This window comes from Aquarana catesbeiana, linkage group LG07 (assembly GCF_042186555.1).
Source record: "Aquarana catesbeiana isolate 2022-GZ linkage group LG07, ASM4218655v1, whole genome shotgun sequence".
Lineage (NCBI taxonomy): Eukaryota > Metazoa > Chordata > Amphibia > Anura > Ranidae > Aquarana > Aquarana catesbeiana.
In genome coordinates, this window is record NC_133330.1 from 251,004,812 (window position 1) to 251,027,203 (window position 22,392).

A 22,392-nucleotide genomic window follows, 5' to 3' on the forward strand; every position below is an offset into this window, starting at 1 on the left:
TGGCGAAGCCTTTGACCCCCAGGGCAGACATCAATTATTTAACATCAAAATTGGTGGCCTGAGGAGTACATATCTAAGGGAGTGCAGTCTGGTCCAGAAGTCCCAGAGATCCTGAAAGCAGCAGATGACATCTGTGTCCCCAGGCTGTGGTCATACAAGAGACTGCATCTTTCGCCAGAACAGACTGAACACAGGGTCATCACTCTCTGGTCTTCCTTCCACGCTTCCTTCCACGCTGTGGCTGTGGTGGTGGAGTTGTGGCAGGAGGAGGAGGAGGGGGATGGGCCAACCCACTCAGGTGGGTATTGGGTGTGATTTCGCCACTCACCCCCTTACTTGGGACTTTATACAGAAGGTCCTCACACAGCTTGCGTTGACCCTCCTGCATGCCCTGCAGTTTGGTGGCAACCATGCAGGCAAAGGCCTCTTCAGGAGTGGGGGTGGCTCTGAGGGATGCAGAAGCCTTCTGAATGAGCTTGAGCGCAGAATCCTGAACGTGACTCCCCTTCCTCGGTCTTTTGTATGGAAGGCGGAGGGGAGGAACCTGCGATTCGGTCAGGCTCCTACTGGTCCCAGGCTTCTCCTGGCTGCCACTTAGCCCTGCCTCCTCCTGGCTGCCACATTCCACAGCCTCCTCCTGGCTGCCACATTCCACAGCCTCGTCCTGGCTGAGGTTTTCCTGTGTATGAAAAAGGGACATAGTTTTAGTTTTTTCTTCATCAATCACACACAATTTTCACCTCATGACTGTTGCAAATTGAATGTTAACAAATATAAAAGACTATCATTCTGAGCCCAGCATTTTTCATTCTTGTCCCAATTATTTTTGAAAACTACTGTCTATTGACATGTCAAACACTTTATTAAATCAGCAATTAGTGATCAATAACAACATCTAGTAAACATCATTTATTTATTGACCAGAAATCTGTAGAAGAATGCTATACCTGACTCCATCTGGGCTCCTCCACTTCTTCCTGGCTGGAAGTCCCAGGTTGGACATCGGAAGTCTCAGCTGGGGTGGACGGAAGAGTGGAAGGAAGAGTGGAAGGAAGGTTTGAGAGGGATTCCCTGACTCCAGTCTGGTCTGACAGAAATCGCAGTCTCTCATAGTACCACAGCCTGGGGACATAAATGTCATCTGCTGCAGCTCCAGATCTCTGGGAATCCGTGACCTTCTTGCGCTCCCTTAGATAAGTGCTCCCCAGGCCACCAATTTTGGCTTTTAAATAGGGGATGTTTGCTGTGGGGACCACCGGCTTCACCAACTCCAGCAGTTTCTCCAGTGCTGTCTGCCTCTTTTGTTTATTATTATAATGTGGATGTTTCACTTGCCACAGACAGGGCAGCTCCCTGTACTTGTCTATGAACAGGGGGAGGAAGTTGTGGTCATCGAAGCCATCCATTTTATCTGCAAGACACAACACGAGACAAACCCTAATGTCAGGCAAAACTCTCCTAATCTTATTACAATATAGGCCTCAATGTAGAAGCAGTATAGTCCCAAGTTTAGATCTTACCTTCATTATCACAATCGGTGCCTCCGATACTCCTTCCTCCGCTCACAGATCGTACCTACTACGCACGCGTGTTACGCTTTATACACACTGCGCATGCATGTAACTCCGCCTGCCCCTGACGTTCTTTCTAGTCTATTCCCCGCCCCTTTTCGTTCAGCGCAGTGGATGAAGAGCACATGACGGAGACACAGCAGGTGCGTGCTAATTACAGCAACGAGGAGGAGGAAAGCCCGGAGCCTGAAACGTCTGGATCCAGAAGGAGAAGATTTAAGACATCGAATATGTCCTTTGGGGAGATGTTGGAGATGGTCGACATCCTGAAGAAGGCCGACTATGACGGGAAGTATGGACCTTACCCCAACCCCAATGTCAGAAAGGCCAAGATCATGACGAAAGTGGTCAAGAGTCTGCACCGGAATTTCGGGGTACAGCGATCCAAGGATCAGCTCAGGAAGCGGTGGTCGGACCTCAAATTAAGAGAGCATGAGCAGTACAGAAAGGTCTGGAGAGTGCTGCAAAAAAGTAAGTAGTTGTCCTGTGTTCCTATTATTTATGTTTATTACGTTCGTGCTGCTCCATGTGCTTTTCTTAACTGTTATCTAGTTTCAAAAGGCAACTTTCATGTTCATGGGCACATTATTCCTTCGTATAAAACATTGTTTGTTCGGCCTAGAAAACACCATTGTTTTGGCCACATGCATTTGCCCACATTTTTTAGGGCCTACTTGTCTGAAACTAATTTGGTTGTGTAGATGTGTTTGTTACTAGAATGAAATGCAAACTAGATTCTGTGTAAGGAGAGGACACTCAGCAGCAGTTTTCACATCTGGACGCTGTAGCACTAGTGTGGGACACAAGAACACCCTTTTTATTAGGGGGCCCACACAGGTGCTCCAGTGTATACTATAGGAGTGTCTCTATCTGTGAAGCTTGTACAAAACAGGTAAAGTATTGAAGCTTGACAAAGGACACTAAAAATTCTACATCTTGGAACTCTGCCAAAATAGACAATTGTATCCCACTTCCAAACAATGTTTCATATTTATAGTTCTGACATCAAATATCTGTGTGCTAAGTATACCAATTTTTTTTTACATAGGGGAGAAAAGACTCGGAGGACACCCCTCATCCGAGGAGACCACAAACCCCCCACCTCTGGAAGAAGGGGAAATCCACCCAAGCAACGCAGAGCAGGAAGAGGAAGACGTGGTGGAAATTGGCACCACAACAGGTGAGCGTCTGCGACCACAGGCTCAGGTAAGAGATGGATGACGGCATATTTATAATACATGGTGTTTTTTGGTTTCTATCTTTTTAGGTGATCGTGGTGTTGTGGATCCAGATCCTTTCACCTCGGAAAGTGCACAGATCCTGATTGGGGAGATCATGGGGTGTAATAGGGACTTGGAAAACATCAAGAAAAACATCAACAATGTTCTTCAAAAAGTGAAGAACATGATTGATGTTTTAGGGAGAGTTTAAAACCACTCCAAATCCCTTTGTTTTTTTGTGTGCTACAAATTTTTGACATTTTTTGACAAATTGGAGAAAAGCCAAATTTTGAAGAGGCACACAGTGTGTAAACATGTGCTATCTGCCATCACGGGACATCAATGGACACGTTTTGGGGGTGCAACCCCTTCCTCAATAATAAAGTAGCTGTGACCCCAAAAATTGTTATCCAACAAACATGTTGGTTTGTTTTAAAAACCTTTTCTAAATGCACATGTGATTGTGCTGGTATTAAAAAGATTGTTAATCAAGAATGTGTGGATTATTGTCTCAACGCTACAACACTTTTGTGGTGCTCTAATTGCTGTTTTCTGTGACAATGGGTGTTATTTCCTAAGGGCAAATCCACTTTGCACTACAAGTGCAGTTTCAGTGCAGTTTCAAGTGCACTTGTAGTGCAAAGTGTCTTTGCCTTTAGTAAATAACACCCAACAGTGCTTTGTAAGGTTATACAATCACGCCATTTTCAGGACTCACCACATTTCTGTCAGGGTCAGCTAAAACAAACACAAGCAGTAAATGTCACCAAAGATGTGAGTATTTTTTTTTATTTGTATTTGAAAAAGGTTTTAGACATTGTCTGGCATATTGATAGCCCCCCTACCCTCAAAGAATTCAAGGTATCTTAGTCGGACATCACAGGCACTCAGGGGGGCAAGCCAGGATGGCCACTTTCAAGCACCATCAGGGTTGGTTCATTTGGAATTGCAGCCTCAGGCCCAACTGAGCCAGCATAGTTGGCAGAATGTTGCCGTAAAAAGTTGTGTAGCACACAGCACGCCAGGATTATATGTATGGGTGTAAGAAATAGGCGGAACCGGCTGGCCATGATTCCAAACGTGTTCTCCACCACTCTTCTGGCTCTGGCCAGACGGTAACTAAAAACCCTCTGGTCCGGGGTGAGGGTCCTCATCGGGAATGGCTGCATAAGATGGTCCCCCAGCGCAAATGCTTCATCCTCAACGAAGACGAATGGGAGTCCTTCCACATTGTCTTCTGGAGGTGGCAAATCCAAGCTGCCATTCTGAAGATGCCTGTAGAACTCCGTCTGGGCGATGACTCCACCATCGGACATCCAGCCATTCTTCCCCATGTCCACATACAGGAACTCATAAGTAGCCAACACCACCACCAACATCACAATACTATTGAACCCCTTATAATTATAATAGTACGACCCCGAGTTGGGTGGTGGGACGATGTGGACGTGTTTCCCATCAATTGCCCCTCCACAGTTAGGAAAGTCCCACCGCTGGGCAAAGTGGGAGGCCACAGTCTGCCATTCCTGTGGCGTGGAAGGAAACTGTGGAGTCAAAACAAAAAAACAAAATTAGTCATTTTGTACATACAGGGAAAGCAGATTAGACACAAACATTCTTGGCCAACATCAAGATAATATTTATTTGAGGGAGTTTTTAAAGACCAAAGTATAAGGTACACCTATCAGATTACCCCCCCCCCCATGGGCCATTTCTAACATTATAGGGGGGGAGCTCTTGGACAGGTAACCCTCTCCACTTCATTGAGAGATGAATGCCTAAATAATGGGTATTACTTTGGCCAGCCCCTCCTTAGTTACACTATTGGCAGCCCACTGGACAGGTAAGAAGTGTCATAATACAAAGATATAAATATACATTGTACACATTTGAGCACATTTGGACATTCTGCTATTACCTATCAAGATAATAATAGGATACAAAAAATTTAAACAGTACCATTGGAAAGTACAGTATACAGGCAGGCCCTTGCAATACATGCTTTGGGGAATTCATCCATACATCTGACCACTAAAGAGGTGGGTATAGTGTGTATGGGTTTGGCAAAGTCACCAGATAGATGATTGAGGATAGATTGTTATCAGCTGACTTAGCAGTTGGGGGGAGGGAGGGTTCCAAATGATTTGGGGACCCCCCAAAAAAAAGCCTCTGGGACTCTGCCTGAATTTAAAGCACAAATCACATTTAAAAACATTTTAGGGAGTGTTTGGGGTAAAGCACTACTATGGAGCTGACAAAATACATTGTTAAGTGACTACATGAGGAGAATATAGGGCCAGGAGAGCATGCTGGGGAGGTAAGTGAAGGCAAATATGTATGAAGGACAACAAAAATAAATACATAAAAATCCAGCATGCATGAGGACAAAGGGGACATTCACAGCATATTACAATCATGGTAATTAGGGAATGAGGAAAGAAATACAATATATTAGCAAACATTAAATACAATAAAATGTGATATTAAAGGATAAAAATCTTACCTTAATATACTCCTTCTGCAGGACCTGGATGATGGCAGAACAGGTCTCTGGGATAATAATTCCCAGAGCCTGGGGGGAGATGCCTGTCGAGAACTTGAGGTCCTGCAGGCTTCTCCCCGTCGCCAAGTACCGCAGGGTGGCGACGAGCCTCTGCTCCGGAGTGATGGCTTGCCTCATGCAGGTATCCTGCCTGCTAATATAGGGGGTCAGCGAAGCCAACAAACGGTGAAATACGGGGTCCGTCATCCGGAGAAAGTTCCTGAAATCAGGATTATTCTCACGGATCTCACAGAGCAAAGGCATATGACAGAACTGGTCACGCTGAAGCAACCAATTCTTGGTCCATGAACTCCTCCCCACCCTGTTCATGGACTGGACTTGTGTCAAGGTCAGGACTCCAACACCAAGCCCCCGCACAGCACGAACTCTACGAGGAGTACGTATACGCAACATGGCTAGAAAACGGTCGGCTGTTCAGAACGGAGTAACAGAACGCACTGAAGAACAGCAAGGCCTGTGAAGAGCGACCTGAAAAACAGTAATGAACGAACAAGAACACAATGACTGAGTCACACGTAGCTTGCTGCACGCACTGAAGACCAGATACAAACCCACAAGCACAAACTGAACAGCAGAATACGATCTGAAAACCACGAGTCTGAAAAAGCGAGAATCGTCTCTCACCAAACTTTTACTAACATGAGATTAGCAAAAGGAGCCCAAAGGGTGCCACGCTTGGTTCTGAAATGGCCTTTTCTAGTCTCGTCGTACGTGGTGTACGTCACCGCATTCTTGGCGAGAGGAAATTCCGACAACTTTGTGCGACCGTGTGTACGCAAAACAAGTTTGAGCCAACATCCGTCTGAAAAAATCCATGGATTTTGTTGTCGGAATGTCCGATCGATGTCCGATCGTGTGTACGGGGCATTACAATGGTCCATCTTGGAAAAATCTAAGTATGAATGGGCCATACCTGTGGGATTCCGGTAACTGGACGAGATGGAGAGGTGGGGTAACCCCATTCCTCAAGTCCAATTTGTTGAACTATTTAGCCAGAGACAGAAATTATAATGCATAATCTATTCTTGGGGTGGTGTACTAGTCTAGCATGATCTTCTGATTAAGGGTGGCCATAAATGAATCAAAATTCCTTGTCCCTGCTGAACTGGCTGAATTTTAATGAATGTATTGAAAGGCTTTTTGTACATGAGTCAATCTATGAATCAACTTGTGTAAACCAGCCTGTCAGGTTTTTCCTGAATGACCGGTGTTGCTGGTTATAGCCAGCAGCATTTCTCATTGTATTCTGTGTGAATGGGGGAATCAGGCATCAGTTTTTTTTTTGTTCAACCCAATGTTTGAGCAAAAAAAAAAAGATTAATGTATGGCCAGTGTTAGGGTGCGGTAGTTGATGCACATTCGAATGGAGCCAATCTTCTTCCAGGCCACCCCTAAGGGAGAAGTGCATGGACTCTCTGATGACTCCTGTTCTCTTTAGCCCTGCTAGTTGCTTGCCCAGATCTTCCAGACCTTCTATGGTATCCAACAAGACATTACTTTTAATGGCTTATTTTTCTGCAGATTTATATGATGCTGGGTACTCTTTGCACACCCCACATCCAACTGATTCTTAGAGAATAGCTCTCAACATCTCAGGAGTTGCAGTCTGTCCTTCCATTCCGACAACACTTGAGTAGTTCTCTGAGGAAATCCCATCTTCGGCTTCCCCTCACCAAAACAGATAGTGAGGAGGTGGGGGAGAAGAGAAGGTAGCTGAGTTCACTTGTTCAAGTAGCATTCAGTCCTGTATCTTCACAAGGGGGTCAGAAGTTTTGTGGACACTTACTGGGACGTTCCTTCCATCCTTCTGCTTAGCTCTGGTTGAAATTACTTCAGAGACCAGTTGTATTCCAGAGTCCTTCTCGCCATTCAGATCAGCTTTTGCCGCAACATAAGGACTTGGCAGGTAGTAATTCAACTTCACAGAGGCTTACAGACAAGTTGCTTCTCGCAGCTGTAGAACTTTCTCCATCTGCCATAATTTACCCAAGCCCTCTGCCAAGTCTTTCTGTTCTTGGACCAGATGCTGGTACATTGGCTGTAGCATAGGGTGCACACCCTCCATTGTTACTTTCTGAGTTGATTTCATGGTCATCCTCACAATCAAGGAGTGGACTCTGGGGGGCCAAGCACACACAATAGCTAATGTTTCAAAGGTCCTTGATTGACTAGAGCATCAAATCAATACATATCTGTTGTATGGGAACTTCTCCACTCCAATGCCCCAGATTTCTAGATCTTTCAACTTTTGTTGAGGCAGGTGTTTCATATGTGTGTTATAACAGGCTTTTGTATACCCAAGTCAAGCCAAAACTTTCTTGTAGATGACTTTCATTTGAACAGGCATGTTCAGAGAAGGGGCCTACTAACTTATAAGAGAATTTGTTTGAAGTGGCTGGGGTTGGAGATCCAGTGGTCAGAGCTTAAACACATTTCTTCCTTCAAGCATGCTTTGTTTGGCTGGCTTTTCCATAGTTGGTGAACATTACTTTCTAGCCAAAGGAAAACAGATGCCAAGGGATGTGTTTTTAATAGGGATGAGTTTAAAGTATATCTATGATCAAAATGTAAAAGCATTTTATCAATATATCTACATTGTATTTCAATTATTTCTAGCCTACTCCTATTAATTTGATCGATTGTGAAGTTTGTAAACTTACTTTGTGAATAACCCAGCAAATTTACTTTCTTGAATATTGCAACATGCATTCACTATGTCAATTTTATAAACCCCCCCCCCCCGAAAAAAGCTTAATATGTGCAAAAAGTGTAAAAAAAATATTATGGGATCTTCAAACCTAAATAAAGTGACAATGCAGCCCAGAATCAATGAAATAAAATAAGTGATTACTTTAAAATGTGTGCAAAAAAAATAACCAAATATAAATATATCTACTGCAATAACAATTGCTGAATGGACCTTCAATCATAAATAAAGTGTAAAATACAAAGTGCAGATAATGTCCAAAATTTAATAAGTGCAATCCCCACAAGATACAAATGTGCAAATAAATCAAAAACAATAAAAAAAGTCCTTTTCCCACTTCCCAAAAACAGATACTGTGAAGTTACTCAATACATTTGCAGATAAAGATTGCTGGAATCTCCTCTCCTTGAAATCTTTCAGCTGAAAAGTGCATACCCCCTCTCCAATTAGCATTGATAAAAATGTACCATAGTCTTCTCTATTTTAAATGATTCAGATCTATATATAGGAAACACAAGCAGAGTGCAACATAGTGTAAAACCAAACTTCAATTGTTTATTAAAATTATTTGGATACACTTACATTGTGTGTCATGCTCGACACAAGGAGGAAACAGCATGGGTAAAGTACAGCAAGCCCAGCCGGCCCCAGATGCATCCAAAGACTGCGAGCCTCTACAGGCTGATACAAAATAACGTCACTTCAGAAGATCTGCCTTACATGTTTCAACGTATTTGGGGACCAGTATGTGCATACAGTTGTTTTGTGGGTCCCTGTTACCACAGATTCCAGTACAGACATCTTAAACAGTCCTTACCTTCCAGTTTACATGTTCCAGACCTAACCGATACATGAGTATCTTGAAGGGATAGATGTTTTCGTCCCCCTCCATAGTCATATTTTACCCTATGTTTGGGTTTAACAACAGACCAATTTGGTTTATTTATCTATGTTTCCCTGCAGATACTGATGCATCTGCACCTGAGAAAGTGGAGTGAATTCACGAAATGCGTTGGATTTATTTGTATGCATTATGTTCCTGCAGATGGTTCAATATATTCTTATTCATCTAGATTTTCTCTATCTCACTTTCTAAGTGATTGTATGACATGGAGAACAATTGTCCTACACCACACAATGCAATGTGCTCTGTTGCTGTTGTGTTTTTTCTTATAAAGATATGGTCTGTAACCTGTTGTTGACATGTCTATATAACAGGCATGTACTATTTTATTATGTTATGCCACCTATTGTTTATCCTCCCTGGCGGTAATCCAGAGTGTGGCTCGGGGTAAAATTTTATTACCATTAGTGGTAACCCGGAGCCACACTCAGGTTTGCATTGCAGAATCCTGGTTCAGTGTACATACCTTGTCCCCAGGATCTTGAGATGTCCCCCCCGCTGTGTCCGCAGGCTGTGTCCTCTGCCCGTTGCCTCTGTGTGCCATGCTCCGTTCCCTGCGAGCGTCGCGATACACAAGGTGTTATGTACACAATACATAACACATACAGTACACTGTAATCTTACAGATTACATTACTGTATGAAATCATTTCACATCCCTTTTGTCTCTAGTGCTTTGTCCAGTGCCCTGCCTGCAGTTTTATATTATATATACTGTTCTTTCTGCCTGGAAACTTGAGACTGTCCATGGCAACCAAAAAGTGTCCCTTTCATCAAAAGCGGTTTTAGACCAGCTAGAAACAGCGATAATAAATTAGAACATTTGCAGAATTGAGCGATAGTGAATCGTGAGGAAAATAATTTTATTATTATACTGTATTATTATTTTTTATAATTATTTATAGTTATTTATTATATTATAATTTATGATTTTGTATTTCAAACTTTATCATACCCAGGATGTCTACTAGACTCTTGTTTGGACAGATTTAAGTGTGTTATTACTAAGAATTACAGGCCTAAAACGCCAGATTTCTATGCAAAACAATGTACCCCTTCGAGATGCAAAAATCTGACATAATTATAACGCTAGGGTGGCTACGAAAATAAACACATGTCTTTTAACATTGGCTCATTTTGTAGCCAAATATACATGTCTCATTTAAAGTCCCAACTTTTCTTTCTTTTTGTCATGTTTTGACGTATAGCCGTCTTTAGAAGCGGTATCATGATCACCATTGTCACCAAGGTCACCATTGCATTATTTACAAAATCAATGAAAGTTGCTGGGAGATGTGAATCAACACCATTTTAAACGTTTTTTAAAATGTCACTTTCGCTGTGCTACATTGTTTACATTGTTTGCAGAAATATGCAGTTTCACAGACAGGTTTAGGGGACCAGCAAAGCAGTTTTTTTTAAAGGAATAGTGTGTTTTAATGTTTCACTTTAAGCATTATTATGTTCATTGCTCCCTACAAAAATGTTTAAAATTGTCTTTGCATTGGTACATATCCCCTGAGGCAGTGCCCAGCTCCCCATGCACTTTTTTGAAAATACCCTGGCTATTATCCTTAAAAATTGAGAACATTTTTTTGACAGATCTGGCAACTTTTGTTCGGCCGAACCACCCTGAACCGAACCCAGGGAAAGTTGGCTCAACTGTAACTTTTACCAGTTTTCTAATGAACCTGGCAGGGCTCTTTTTAAGGGTTTAGACCTCCCCTCTCTCTTTTTTCTTTATTTCTGGATCTGGAGCAGATTGATGTAGTCGGGTACCCAGTCTGCTTCCTCTTTGAATTCCTGCGCAGCATCTGAAGGAGGACTCCTCCTCAGGCACTGTGCCCTAAAGTGTTCAACCTCTCCACAACCACAGAATGCGGCAGAGCAGTACCCAATTCACTTTCACCCAATGTCTTCCTTCCTAGGGCTAGGATACCCACAGCCCTCTGCACCTTGATGAGGGATCTCCGTACCCCTGCTTAGGTCTGTTGCATTCCTGCCTGGGTCTCTACCACTTGCATGTGACTGTCTTTAGTGAATGCTTGTTGCAAAGTGGGTTGTGACGGAGCGATCTGGGTTATCACTTGCGCAAAGACCTCAAGAATGGGAGGTGTCCCATCCCCTGCCATTTTTAGTAACATCCAGGGCAGCCTGTGCTGAATACACAGTAGCACCACCAATGTTTTACTAGTCTTACCCATGACCCTTCTGATCATTGAATTTCTGGGCCTTGACTGCCATGAAGGCCTCCTCTTCTTGGATCATCTTAATCAGTTTAGAATAAGTAAATGCACCACTTCGGCCTCTTGTCCCATGCTTCAGCACTACAGTATATGGTCTAAAGGTTATACCACTTTAAGAACCTGAGTCAGCAAGGCTTTACTTGTGACATCTGACTCCAATACACTCTTCAGTATGAGTCAGTGGAGAATATTATCTAAGCATGTGACCAGAGTAGACCATTTCTCATTCTCTTGATAGGTTTGTTTTGAACAAATAGATCAGTTCTGCACAGTTTTCCACTCTTCTGTAGATCTCTTGAATCACTTCCAAACATTCAGCAGCAGTGAAAACCATCTTATCCCTTTTTAGGTTACAGATAACATCAAGTAGGTGCTTGCAGACTTTTTTTTTGATGGTATCCACCACCTTCCATTCTTCCACAGCTTGTACTGCTCCAAGATAGAGTCCTCTTCCCCAAGTAGCTAAGGAGTCTTTCCTGAGTAGAACCACAGCATTCTGTATTTGTATTTGAAGGGTGCAAATGAGTTCTTTACAAACCTTTCTGCTAGTCTTCCCATGTCCAGGGCTGGTGTAAGGGTGGCTGGCGAAAGTGCATTTTGCCTACCCCCTTCCTCCCTAGACCATCCTCCCGCCACACCCACCATTGTGACAGGAGGGAATTGTGACAGGAGAGGGCTGTCTGGGCAGTGTGACAGGAGGGGGGCAGTGGGACAAAAGTTGGCAAGAGGGTGACAGTGTGGGGAGCAGTGTGGTAGGAGGGGGGTAGTGGGACAGGTGGGAAGCAGTGGGATAGTAGAGGGGCAGTGTGACAGGTGGGGAGCAGTGGGATAGAAGGGAGCAGTGGGACACGTGGCAGTCAGTGGGACTAGTCTTCCCATGTCCAGGACTGGTGCAAGGGAGGCCGGCAAAAGTGCATTTTGCCTACCCCCCCATCCGGCACCCCCTCCCCACACCATCCTACCACCACACCCACCATTGTAACAGGAGGGCATTGTGACAGGAGAGGGCTATCTGGGCAGAGGGACCAGAGGGGGCAGTGGGACAGGTGGGGGGCAGTGTCACTCTGATGAGACACCTTGGAAATGACCAATCCTCCCAGGTGGGGGGCAGTGTGATAGAAGGGGAGCAGTGTGACAGGTGGGGGGCAGAGGAACAAGAGGGAGCAGGGTGACAAGAGGGGGCAGGGTGATAGGAAGGGGGCAGCATCACAGGAGGGGGTCAGGATCACAGGAGGGGGCAGTGGGACAGGAGGGAGCCAGTGTTACAGGAGGGGGCAGCATCATGGGGGGACAGCAGAACAGGAGGAGAGCAGTGTCACAGGAGGGGGGCAACAGAACAGGAGGGGGCAGTGTCACTCATGCTCACCTTAGGAAGCACCAGTCCTCCCAGATTTCACCTGTCCTGCTCCCCCAGATTGTGTCAGTGTAAAGTATCTGGTGCCAGGAGGGGTAGCTGTGTCCCAGGCAGGCGGGGGGGCTCCTTCATCCTGACCTCCTCCTCTTCTGGACCAGAAAAATGTGGGAAGAAATGCATGGAAGTTGAGGAGTGGGAGAATGCATGGAAGTTGACAGTTGGGAGGAATGAATAGCAGTTGAGTGGAGTGAATTTTTTGTATTTTGGACAGGAGGTAAGAGGTGGGTGGGTGATTCTGAAAATGGGGTTAGGAATCTGGTGAGGGTGCAAGTATGTATGCAGATGGAGCAGAGGGGGCGAAAAAGTGAATTATATGTAGGATAAGGAGAGAAGGTAGTTGGTGATGGAAATGGTGGGACTGGGGAGTCGGCAGGTGGGGGAAAAATGAGGAAATGCAGTATATCATTGCCATCGCATTTCTAACTGCCGATTGTCAGGCACTTTATTGACAAAACTTTCAATGCTCTTGAGGAATAAAACAGTACTGTTATCCTGTATTTTTTTTTTTCATTCAGCCATGAGATCAACAAGCCTGTTGTATCATTGTTTTCCCCTGCCTCTGGCGGGCCTTGATACTGATTGACACACAGGAATTGTAGGAGGGGTTATGTTTACGACCACAGGAACTATGCTTGTATGTGTGCTGTTATCAAGTGACATTTCAGGTACCACTTCAGGTACCACTTCCTGGCTGTGTTCTTCCACTACCTCATTGTCATCCACTGAGTTCTCTTCTGCAGCTTTCCAGAAACTTTGGGTAACATGCTTTAGAAGCTCTGTATTCTTTAAATATATCATACTTTTAAAGGAGCATGACTTACCTGCTAATTTCTAATATAGGCCTTAAAAAGTCTAGCTCTTTGGCATATATGTATGTATTGTGTTGATTGTTCGGCAGCTTGTCCACTTCTGAATTTACGTAGCTGTCTGTGATAGCAAGTGTTGGCATCTTTCAAAATATTCCACTTGTTTTTGATGAGTACAACTGAAAAAACAAATTTACAGCAAGCTACATGCTACGGGACACTTGCACCATAATTAGGTCCATAGACCTCAAGTTTACACAAGCATTCCTTTAAGTCGTAGCAGTGTGAAAGGGGCCTTAGGAGAACACCTCCTAAGGCCCAAATGCAGTGGAAACCTCAACTTGAAGAAGAGGGTATTCAATCACCAGCTTACTAGAGCACAAAGAGTGACGGAGTGTGTGTTTGGCCTCCTTTCAAATAAATGGCTTTTTCTACACAGCGCCATGATCCTCAACATGTAGAACATCATAAGTGCAGTTAAGTCAGCCTGTGCCTTACATACTTTTGTTCAGGACCGTGATGGACAGTGTTTTGAGGATGCTTTAAAGCACAATATGCAATGAGCACAATAGAGACATGGTAGCACAAGTGGTGTCCATATCCTCTATGAGTTTGAAAACTTATTTATGAGCACAGAACAGCTTTCAGGGAAGCTTGAAGCCATTGAAAAGTGCTAATATTATGATTTCATCTACATCTTGGACCAGCTAGCACTGTAGTTTAGGCCTAACACTGGCTCAGCCAGTCCTGGGACCGCGGGCCCCTTTGGTTTTAGCAAAAATGGTGGTAGTCCTAGTGCTAGCTGTCCATGTGGCTTCTGATCTCAGCACCACATCTTCAGGCCATGCCAGCCCTTCTGGCTGCAGCTGCCTCTTTCCACTGCCCATGCTACCACAGTCCACTCCACTGGCTCTGCACCCATCCCAGACTGCACTCTCCCAGTCCTCTTAGGTGTGCCTCCCAGTCCTCCGGACTAAGTGAACACTTGGCTGCCTCTGTGGAACTCCTGGATACTTTCCTGGCAGTGTTCTCCTGCTGTTCTCTCTTGTTCCTTCTGTGCCTCCTGGTCAGGACACCTCTGTGGGTTATAAGAGGGTCCCACTGCACCTGAGCCCAGGCCCAAGGTCACCCCCCCCAGACTAGGGAGCTCCCTCAAAGACCATTGACAGCCTAACACTCCATCTCTATCTTCCACCCAATCACCATTCCTCCCCAGCTGGGCTAAACCTGAGTATTTGAGGGGGCCTGCCCCCTGCCAATCCTAGTTGGGGATTGGACAGGGTACTTGGAATACTTCAGGCAGCTCCACCTCTCCTCTCCTCCTTCCTTTCCAGAAATTTCTAGCATGTTCTGGAAGGAGAGGGGAGGTCTCAGTGATGCTGCCTGTGAGTCACCCAGCCCTTCCTGTCTTCCTGCTAACCCCGAATAAAACACACAGGCTTGGCTACCAGCCAGGCCTACTTAAATTTACAGACTCTAAAAAAAATCTATCTCTACACACCTAGCACAAGTAGAGGGTGCTACACATATATAAAAATATGGTTACATAAACAAATTTATGAATGGAATGGAAAGGTAAGTAAACCAATTAAACTTATAAAAGTTTACTTTCAGTTTTTTAAAATAAGTCTATTTTATTAGAATTTAACAGGGAGGTGTACATGGACCAAGTGGCTTAGCCAAAAGAGGGGCATGTCACCTGGTTATTTGACAAGATACAGAACAAATAACTAACAATAATATTCAACAAAGTGTGTGTGGCTTGTGTAATTAAAAGGACAGTTTCAGGAGTAAGAAAGATTGCCCAAATCCTCAATAAGAGCAAGAAAGAGGAAAAGGCATATGTCCCTTTTTTTATTCCAGCTGCTGAGCATCAGTTTAATTTAGAGATTAGCCATCATTGCCGTAGAGGAATCCTCAAGCCAACTTGCCCAGACTTTAGTGAACTTCTTGGGACAGCCAATGTTGAAGTAGGTGTCTTTATACAGAGGTAGATTTGAATTCACGTGTTGCTTCCAAAATTGAATAAAGGGAGAAGATTATCTTTCCAAACTATTTGGCATAAAACAGCAATAGGCAGAGGACTTTCCTTTCAGCTGTAGTAGGAACTAGGTCTTCAACAAGCCCTAATGAGTAAATTTTGGGCGAGGAGGCAAAGGAGGTCTGGGTGACCACATTAAAGCTGCTGACATTGCAGTAGTGACAAATTACAGGGCATGTCTGGAAAATATGGGATAAAATCCCCATTTGGATGGTCACATCACTAGTAGGCTGAGGGGATTGCAGAACTGAGCCTGTGAAGCCTGTACAGGGTGTAGTAAGTTTAATGGAGTATTTTAATTTGAATAAACCTGTCCCTGACAGGCACTAATTGTTTAAAGGGCATGTCCCATATCTCCATCCAGTCTTCATCATCCAAGTCAGATTTATCCACCAGCCATTTTTCTCTAAGGGTAGTCAGATCCACGATAGCAGACAGAGGTGTCGAAGGTGTTGATAAAAGACTGAGGCTGGCTTAAGGAGTCAGTCAGGGTTAAGCAACAGTTCAAGATAAGAGCAAGTTAGATCCAGTTAATGTTAGAGAAATTGACCACTGAAGGCATGTGAAAACTGCAGGTATCTAAACTGATAATGGGAAGGGATTTTGTATTTGGCGGAAAGGACATCAAAATGGAGTAATTGATTATTCTCCACATCCAATGTAACCATTGGATTGTGAGCTCTCACAAGCAGCAGGGCCATGTAAACCCTCCTGTACTCTTTGTAAAAACCTGCACAAACCGTTAGCGCTATATAAATCCTGTATAATGCTAATACAATATATAATAATATAGTAATAATAGCAAGCTGTAAAATCAGAAGGCCAAGCCCCATGAGTCACAAATTTCCAGGCCTGCATAGACCTGATGCACCATAGATGGTGTGTTCACGGGCTCCAGGTCAGAAAACTCCATCATCCTGCAAAGACATTAGGCTGACAGACACAGCAGACCATCTACTGCCAGTGAAAACTTCCATGTTCAGGTGGTAGAGATAGTTGATATTCTTTAAGCTAATATCCACTAGATCAACCTGAGTAAACCTATAATGAGTCTATGTGCTGTGTGATAAATCTCACAATTATTCAGGACTCAGCGCCAACACCAAGATTCATCAGTCAGAGCAAATTAGCTGAGATTCATTAGAGGCAAGCGTCTACCAGTCACATGTATATTATTAGCCACTTACACCAATAGTCTTAATAACTAACATATATCACATCTCTGGAGCTACTGGAGAATTTGTTTTATCTCTTTTATTTACAGTAATAAGCTATCAGGCACTCAGTTTCCAAATGATATTTGGATAAAAAAAGAAGTCTGAAGTCAAACCCTTGTGTATGATTACAGAAAGCCTTAATCATATCAGTCATGGAAATGGGACATCGTTACAAGGACATGTTTTACAGTGCCACTGAAGCAAAAGACATTATGTTTTTGCATCCAAATTTAAAATGCATTACATTGTATCTCCAGCTAGAGAAAGGCTGCGTATATTTCTTGATAAAGTGAAGCATTGTGGGTCACCGGAGCAGTGAAAGTGATAATAGGCAGTCATTACAACTAAATAAGTTGCCCTCTTATCTCCCTCCAGTCCTTTTATTTGTAACATCAGAGGAGATATTTTAGTAATAAGGAAAGTAATGTATGTTTCTCTGTGAGGGACTAAAGATTTAGGGGATTTTCAACCCAGAAGAGAATGTCATAAGCATCTATTGATTCCTTTGTGTATTTTAAGAATATGAAAACAACAATTCGGAGTTAAAACACCAGATATTACCGGACAGATAAAAGATGATATTATACTCCACCTGGTGGGAATATTGAGTATAAGCTTGTTTGCTAATCTTATAAATGTGTCATATAAAGGAAACAAAGAATAAAAGGGAATTTAAAAGCACACATTTTACTGGATAATTTAGACACATTTAAAAGATGTTTAAGGCATTTAATGCTTGTGAACATAAGAACTGCAACAAAAGGTACATTTTTATATCAGCGCATTGAAGTCACTGTGTACTTTTGGCATTGTACTAATATTTATATCCAATGTACAGTATTTGGAAGCAAATAAAAAACATTTATATAAGTTATAATATTCAAGTTTTTTTCTTTGTTGCGTTTATGAGCTAATTAAATTATAATGCATGGAGGGGGTGTGGCGACAGGGCTCCAGGATGGACGCTTAGCTCAAGAGCTCTGCTCATCCGCCGGAGATAATCCACTGCCATCCGAGCCCACCGGCACCATCCACGGCCTCACACACCACCTGCGCATTGACCTGCTGCACAGTACGAGGATGCCAAGGCATAGAAAGAACCCACAGCAGCCACAAAAACTATTGAGCTATTTTACCACAGCCACGCGCGGGCTACAACAAAATGGCGGTGGTGCTCGGAACCAACAGCCTGATCACAGGGCCAGGGCGTACAACAGCAGCCCCTCATCATGCTATGATAGGCATTTGGTACATCTATGAACGATATGCATTTTCTTGTCTTCCCCGCTTTACTCCATTCATAGATGCACTGCAATGGGTTATTTATATTTACATTCATATTTATATTTTTGTTATACTCTTGTTATTTCGAAATAACTTCTTTAATATTGTTTGTTTTTTTCATATTTTAGTATACTATCTTAAACCCTTATGTGCATCCTATCTTTGGAAGTTCAGCTCCAATTGTGTAGCAGGTGTGTTCACTTAATTGCCTGTCATTACGGATTGGGTGCTTCACCCTTTCCCTCCCCTTTTTCTTTTGTTTTATATACACTTTTGGTTTTTGATCAAACTAGCTATGAGTAAGCATCTTTGGATGTGAAACGCGTTAGCAATTTTATTTCCTGCTGTGTCCACTTTTTGTTATGTCTGCAATTTTGGATTTTAATCTAATTTTTCAATAAAGATGCTTTTTCCATGGAGTGCGGCAGTCCAGGATTTTTCTATCTCCGCACAACAGCAGCCACGGGATGTCATCAACATCATCCCACATAGCCAAGCCACTTAGCGAGTCATACTCTGGGACGTCCAGCCCCTCCACGAGGGCCAGAGCGCACAACAGCAGCCATGGGATGTCATCAACATCATCCCACATAGCCAAGCCCCTTAGCGAGTCATACTCTGGGATGTCCAGCCGCTCCACGAGGGCCAGAGCACACAACAGCAGCCACGGGATGTCATCAACATCATCCCACATAGCCAAGCTGCTTAGCGAGTCATCCTCTGGGACGTTCAGCCCCTCCACGAGAAGCCCAGCCAAATCCAAGCTGTGGAGGGACTCTCCAGCTAGGCCTCAGGTCGACCCATCTATGGAGGCAAGCAGGCCACAACACACTAACACAGCCCAGAACGCACATGAAGGAGATCCTATAGCTGACAGACACATCTCTGACACAATGCTGAAAGAAATGCTGCTGTCTTTACGGTCCTCACTACAAGCTGACATGATAAGAGGGATCAATAAGTGCCAAAGGGAGGTCCACGCCATAGGCAACAGGGTGGATCATGTTGAGGGCAAGATGGAGGAATATGCATCTGCATACAACATGATGGTAGCGGCCCACACAGCACAGGGAGAAGATATAACATGGATGAAAGACAAAATTGCAGACCTCGAGGATAGATCCAGAAGGAACAACCTCAAACTGCGGGGCATCCCAGAGTCTATTTCCCCTAACCAACTCCTGCAATGTGCCCACACTCTGTTTTCCACACTTGTGCCAGAAGTGACAACACAAGACCTTATTGTGGACAGGATCCATAGGTCCCCAAACCATCCTTTTTCCCTGATGAAACCCCAAGGGATGTATTGCTAAGAGTTCATTACTACCACGCAAAAGAATAAATACTGCAAGCGTCACACAAACCAGAAAAAATCCCTCAGCAATATGCCAATATACGGCTACTCTCTGACCTCTCCAGGCACACACTACAAAGACGCCGCAACCTGGTGACAATCACTAAGGCACTAAGGAATCACAAAATCCTCCATAAGTGGAAATATCCAGCAAAACTCTTTTTCTAAACTCTCTATCACCCACAATGGGGTCACAATAACGGTCTCCACCTTGGAGGAAGGGATCATAGCCCTACATAAATGGGATATACTCCCTGACCAGGCTGAACAATATTCACCTCCAGCAGGCCCATAACAAATACAAAATTAATGGCAAGTAGTATCTCACAAGCGCTCCCAAAAGAAAAACGCCGGTGAAAACTCTTCAGGATAACACATGACTACACACAAATATCTCTGAGAACAGGAGATAACAGTTTATTTTATCCTCTTCCCCTCCATAGCACCAGTAGCAGCTACATCTGCACACGGATCAGTTACAAGCTCCATTTTTTATGTTCCCTATGTTGACTTTTTATGTTCTTTGTTCCTTTTGTTGTTTATTCGATATACACAGTCATATCCAAAGCAACTTCTACTCATCTACTGAAGAAAACAAGCATCAGGTACCCTCTTCACACTGTACCGAACCCTACCAGAGCAACCCCTGCGGATGCATTAAGTACCTACACCACACAATCATACAGCAAGATGCACCACACCTGCAATGATGATTACATGCATCTCAATTAAACGGCAGACTTCCTCTGTGTACAAGAAACCCACTTCCAACTAAACAAAATCCCGATATGCTCACACAGGGACTATTCGTATATGCTTCTGGCCTGTACACCCAACCACAAGAAGGGAGGAGTCCTACTAGCCATAAAAAATTCCCTCTCCTTCCAACCCAAGGAGACATTCCTGGACAAAGGGGGAAGATACATAATCGCAACTGGAGACATCAACTCCAAACCATACACACTAGTTACGCTATATTCCCCTAATTACCACTGTCACGGAACGTCCCACACTCCGCTTGAGTGCTTCCGTCATATACCGCTTCCTAAGTTCTGGAACACGAGTCCAATGGATCTGGCTATAGGAACCCCAAGAACTAGACAACACCAGTCTTGGAGTACATCAGAACCACTCTTTATTTGAGATCTCCCACACATTTATACACCAGGATGACTCAAAGCTAACCTAATTAACATGAGCTCCAATAGGAGTCGTCCCGTCTCCTACATTGTATAGAGGACAATGTGATCAGCTCATTCAATTTACACACATTACCATAAACATCAACACAGGGTTAATTAGAACAAACAACAATGAGTTGAATACCCTTAGAACCTAGACTAAACTTATTTACATTAAACACATTATAGCTGACATCAGACAGGTGAGTGAAGTTGATGACATTAGCATCTCCTCACAGGATGTGTCCCAACGGAATGAATCCATTGAAAATCCAGGGCCCATAATCAAAAGGCAACAGGCTTGCATACAGTCCTCTCCAACAGCCTCTGTTCTGGCTAGGTCTGTGACATTTCTCCCCTTTCGGCAGGAGACTAACACAGGAGAAGACCCCAGACGGGTTGACTCCGAAGTTAGTCCATAGTTCCAGTCCTCTACTGCCTGTACCCACACAGTACCCCAAACAAATTGTTCCAAACAGAGTATTACTCACCCAGCCAACCTCTGCCTCTCTCAGAGAACATATGTGCCGCTGGGGAGAGGCCTGGACTGGCTCTTCTCCCTGGAATCCTTTCTGCCACTGGAGAGAAGACAGGGTGTCTGGGCTCACTCTGTCATGCTGTTGGGGATCGGGGCCCACTGCCCAGCATCCCTGGGGTATACAGGTGGAGACTGAAGTCCCATCCACCTTCACAGGAAATCCATCCTCTGTTAGTTGAGGGCAGAATCCAGCAGTCCTCGGCCCTGTTGCCAGCCCTTCTGTTGGAAACGCCACAGCATCTGTTCCGGCTAGGTGTTGGGGCAGGAGGCTGGCTTCCTCCACTCCCAAACGGTGTAGCTGCCATTGGGGAGGTGAGCTGGCTGCTTCCTTTTCCATTCCCTCATCTGGCTGCTGGGACGACATGTCGATGGTACTGTCTCCTAGGTGCATGGATCTTTGCTGGGGAGGAAAGTCTGCTTCCTCCACCCTGGCCAACTGTTGGGGAGGGACAACACACACCTCCTCTCCCTTCTCCCCCTGTATCTGCTGCTGGGAAGTGATTGCCATCTTCTCAGCCTGAGCCTCCACAATTGCTGCAGGTGTGGGGCAGAGGTCTTGGACCCTCTGTCCGGTTGCCAGCACTTCTGCTGGGGGTTTGCCAGGTGGTTCCTCCTCTACAGAAACATCTATTAAATCCCCAGTCTCTGGAATTGGTAAAAGCGTGTGACAGAGGTCTTGGACCCTCTGTTCAGTTACCAGATCTTCAGCTGGAGAAGTTTGTTTTAACTCCATAGATGCTGCTGGCAGAAAATCACATGTCCCTGTCAGTGTTGTGGGAGAAAGGCCGACTACCTCTTCTCTCAGGAAGGCTGAAGCCACTGTTGGTGCTGGGCAGAACACAGTGAACTTTGGCCCTGATAGCAGCTCTTCTGCTGGAGGCTCATCAGGTTGTTCTTCCTCAGCAGAAAAGTCTATCAAATCCCATGTCTCTGCAACTGATGTCTGGGGATAGAGGTTCACCATCTCCTGTCCATGGAACCCAGAAGATGCAATCATTTCTGGGCAGAGGTTAGCAGAGCTCTGCCCTGTTGTCAGCACTTCAGGTTTGGGGACGGCAATCTCCAGATTTTCCACTGCCGATTCTCTGGCATGCTGCTGAACTTGTTCTAGCAGTTTCCTGTATGCCCTTTCCAGATGCTGTTCCTTCCTTAGCAAATGGTCCAGATCAGGTTTGAGCTCTGAGACCCCTGCAAGACCGAGCATAGACTCTCTATAGTCTCTCAGGTCCTCAAGGTCAGGTTCCCCTTCATCGCCAAACATAAAAAGATCTGTAAGGCTCTCCCACAGCAATCCAGGGCCGCCAAAGTCATATCCCTCCGGAGAGCATTCTGTTGTCTCCCCTAAAT